The sequence below is a fragment of the Sinocyclocheilus rhinocerous genome, unplaced genomic scaffold, assembly GCF_001515625.1.
Source record: "Sinocyclocheilus rhinocerous isolate Xijiao unplaced genomic scaffold, SAMN03320098_v1.1 scaffold277, whole genome shotgun sequence".
Lineage (NCBI taxonomy): Eukaryota > Metazoa > Chordata > Actinopteri > Cypriniformes > Cyprinidae > Sinocyclocheilus > Sinocyclocheilus rhinocerous.
The window spans coordinates 405,876-410,148 of NW_015662923.1; positions in this window are offsets into that span (position 1 = coordinate 405,876).

Below are 4,273 nucleotides of genomic sequence, written 5' to 3' on the forward strand. Positions count from 1 at the left end.
ATATATATTATACGTAAGTAGTTTGAGACTGTAGTGAGACATATGTCATTTGTAAAGCTTTTTGGGAGTGGGTATACTGTTTCAATGGCAATCCTGACATAGAATCTGATTGGTGGATCTATAGAATTATGGTTAGTGTAGTTCTTTAGCTATTAAACATGAGTTAAATTCTTGTGGCTTCAACAGACACATATATCGTCAATCTGTACAAAACTTATGTTCTGTCAAAAAAAAAAGTCACTGTTTGAAGCTAGACACTATGTGCTCTTTATCTGAATGTGTTTTCAGTCTGTCGGAAGGTTGTTTTCGCACCCTTAATGCTTCTACAGATTTAGTCATCTAGGAAGCAGGCCTGCTACTGGCTTTGGTAATGTGGCGTGAAGAATCCGCAGTGGCAGCAGCCAGCGGTGTAACGTGCCCCACCGTGCCTCCAAACTGCATTCAGCATCCTCTAACACAAGCACTGCAGATATCAGGCTAAAAATAGAAGGCTAATTTCTGCATGACAATGCCGGAGCACGACTTAAGAGTGGGAAGCAATTCGGGAAGCCTCCTACATGCTGATGAATCAGGACCAGAACGAGCGAGCTTAGAATCAGTCATGTGCAGAAATGGTGTGCTGTGAATGAGAGTGGGAAGGTCTCAAGGGTGACCATACACCAACCTGCCAGCAAATGCAGCCCTAGAGGAAAACAAGATGTGTAGAGGTAGGAAGCAGTGATGCTGGCTGTGATTTGTTGTGTCAAATTCAACCGTAAACAAACTGGTAACATCTCTGATGACAACACGCTCATGGAGGGTTCCGGTTAATGTGAGAATACATTAGACTGGAGCCATTGGTGTCTGCATTTAAAAATTACACACTCTAGTAAGGCTGGGAAACAATGTATAGCTAGAAAAGAAAATATGCATCACTATTTGGTAACACATTACAATGTCATATTAATGCATTAACTATCATTAAATAACAACGAGCAGTACATTTGTTAGTGTTTATTCATCTTTTTAACATTAAAAATATAGAACTGTTCATTGTTAGTTCAAGTTAGCTTAGGTCCATTAAATAAGATTAACACAACTTTAAATTTTTAGAATGTATATAGTAATCTAGTTAAAAACCAAGTTTAAAATCTAGTTAATAATCAGAATTATATTAAATTATTATTTTGCCCCAATACAATTTCTGGCATATGCTTTTATCCAAAATGACTTACATTGCATTCACATTTGATCAGTTTATTAATTCCTATGGAATCAAACCATGCTATCCTGCTTAAGGAATGCAGCAATGCATAGTTACATAGAAGAACCAAAAATACTGGTATATCAGTGTTTTTCACAAAAAGCTATCATATGGCTTTATAGGACTTAGTGCACATCATATGCACCACTTTTATGATACTTTAATGGTCGTTTTGTATCTTTTTGAAGCTTGAAAGCTTCAGTCCCCATTCGTTGTAATTTAATGGAAAACGGCATTTCCCCTTCAGGAACTCGAGCTGCGTCGAGATTCGCTTTGGGAACGCCCCTGCATGACCGCGTTCTGAAGCACATGTAAAATCAGTCCAATGGAGTAGCGAGACGTCACGAGCGGGTGACGTGAGTGCCAGAAAGTATAAAAGCGCATCCGGCAGAGCGCAAGTTAGCTTCTGCTCTTCAGTAGCGCTCTGTGTATGTCTCAGTCTATTTACTGTTGTCTGTCAGTCCACAAGCATTCAAAAGAATATCTCAAAGTCTAAACTAATATCTATGGCGAGCAAACGGCATTACAGACGTTGTGTGCCTCCCTGCCCACGCTATCTGGCAGCGGGGGATACATGATTGATACTAGCTCGATCTGAGCAGATGGCGGCTCGGCATCGAGATGTCGTCCTCACCCATATGAGAGAGCTGGGGTTAAGACTAAACGCCAAGAAGAGTGTACTTTCTCCACTACAGAGAACCACTTATTTAGGCGTGGTGTATGATTCTACCATGATGCAGGCACGTTTGTCTCCTGCTCGTAACGAGTCAATCCTCACGACAGTCAAGAGAGTAAGAGAAGGCCAGTCACTCACTGTCAAACAGTATCAGAGGCTGTTGGGTTTGATGGCAGCAGCGTCCAACGGTATACCTTTTGACCTGCTGTACAAGAGACCGTTGCAGTGGCGGCTCAGGACCAAGGGATTTTCCCAGAGGGGGAATCCGCTTCGCATGATCAAGGTCACGCGGCGATGCTTACATGCCTTGGACATGTCGAAGAAACGTTGGTTCCTAGTTCAAGGCCCAATGTTAGGGGCTCCGTCTGGAATTTGCTCCAGGCATGGTTAGGGCATTCCTTTACCCGAGGGCCAAGAAAGGCTTAATCTGCTCTGTCCAGTTCGAGCGTGGCGTAAGGCAGATCAGCTTTTTGTTTGTTTTGGTCCGCCAAAGAAAGGATCTCCGGCGACCAGGCAGACTATGAGTAGGTGGGTGGTCGAGGCCATCTCACTAGCCTACGAGTCTTCTGGTCTCCCGTCACCTATGGGGGTCAGAGCGCACTCGACCAGGAGTATGGCGGCCTCCAAGGCTTTCAACTTGGGTGTGGCCTTGCAGGACATTTGTGCTGCGGCGGGCTGGTCCTCTCCGCACACTTTTGTCCACTTCTAGCCTCTTCTGGCATCTACTCCAGGTTCCCAAGTTCTCTCTTCGTGATGTGCTCATCTGATACACACACAGGCAGGGACTTGGTAGTATGGCGCAGTGGGTATTCTCGTTCCCAAAGCGAATCTCGACGCAGCTAGAGTTCCTGAAGGGGAACGTCTCTAGGTTACGTATGTAACCATGGTTCCCCGAGGGAACGAGACGCTGCGTCTCTTTGCCATACTCCCTGCATCCCTCCAGGCGCTACTTCATCGAAGCTAACTTGCGCTCTGCCGGATGCGCTTTTATACTTCCTGGTGCTCACGTCACCCGCTCGTGACGTCTCGCTGCTCCATTGGACTGATTTTACACGTGCTTCAGAACGCGGTCACGCAGGGGCATTCCCAAAGCGAATCTCGACGCAGCGTCTCGTTCCCTCAGGGAACCATGGTTACATACGTAACCTAGAGACGTTATTTATTTATTTTTTCCATGAAAGAAAGACAGTTAAACCAGTTTGGAACAACACAAGGGTGATTTTCACTTTAAATGAAATGGTCCTTTAAGATAGAATTTTTTTTATAAATAAACACTTCTGCTTTTAGCAGACACACATTGTCAAAGAGATGCTCTTTATGGTGATAAGCTCTGTTCAACTATGATGTCATATTATTGCAGTGCTGCCTTTAGTGCAGCATTCTGGACTGATAGCTCATCACCCCACTGTCATCTGGTTGGTTAGAGGCAAGCAGCCCACCTGTCAAGCTGAGCTCTGCCATTCGACAGGTGTCGGGGGTGGTGGTTTGCAGGGTGAATGATGAATGTACGGCTGACAGGGGTAAGGTGGGGGTGTGCAAGGGTCCTTGGAGTCTAATCCCATCAAAAGAGGCAGTGATGCAGAGAGCTGGGTGCCATGCAGTGATGGTCAAGCTCGGTGTAAGACTGATAGCAAAGTGATTACAGTCCGTTAACACACTCTCTTTAGATGATGACCAAACCTCAAACAAGATTGGCTAAAGTAGTAAAGTGGTGAAACATGAATGTGTTGTAGCAGTAATTCATGCGAAAAATGAATCTGTAGTGACTGTTACATAATTTACCATGTTCAGTTTAAACCATAGTCTGCCCACTTAGTGCCACTGTAAAATATTGCTCAAGGTCAAGTGAGCTCATGATGCTAGCACACTCTATTAAATTAAAATTCTACCAGCTTGAGAGACCACAACTAATGCAATGCTATTTAAGGCTGCAACAAAAAGTTCACTGCCTACTGCCCAAACTCCTAAATGTAACTCTACAACATCAGACTAGTAATGTTTCTTTCCTTCAAAAAATAAATACAATGTGACGTGTAATTAGAGATAAAAAATTACTAATTACTAATAATTATTGTTAAAAAATCATCAAATTATTTAAATAATATATTATTTGTGAATTAATCTATTAATTATTTGCTTAAAAGCCCCCAAATGAAGATGACTAAAACACATTACATTATTAAGCACACTAAATAGAATGAAATTAGCTTAAGAAATCAAGGGATTTTTGTTCAAATTTATTGAGCATTACCTGCATAAGCTGCATTATGTCCACCAGTCAAATGTATTTCTTAGGAATGTATGGGTGCTATACATTACAGATATACCAATAAATAAAACCAATAAACAATAAA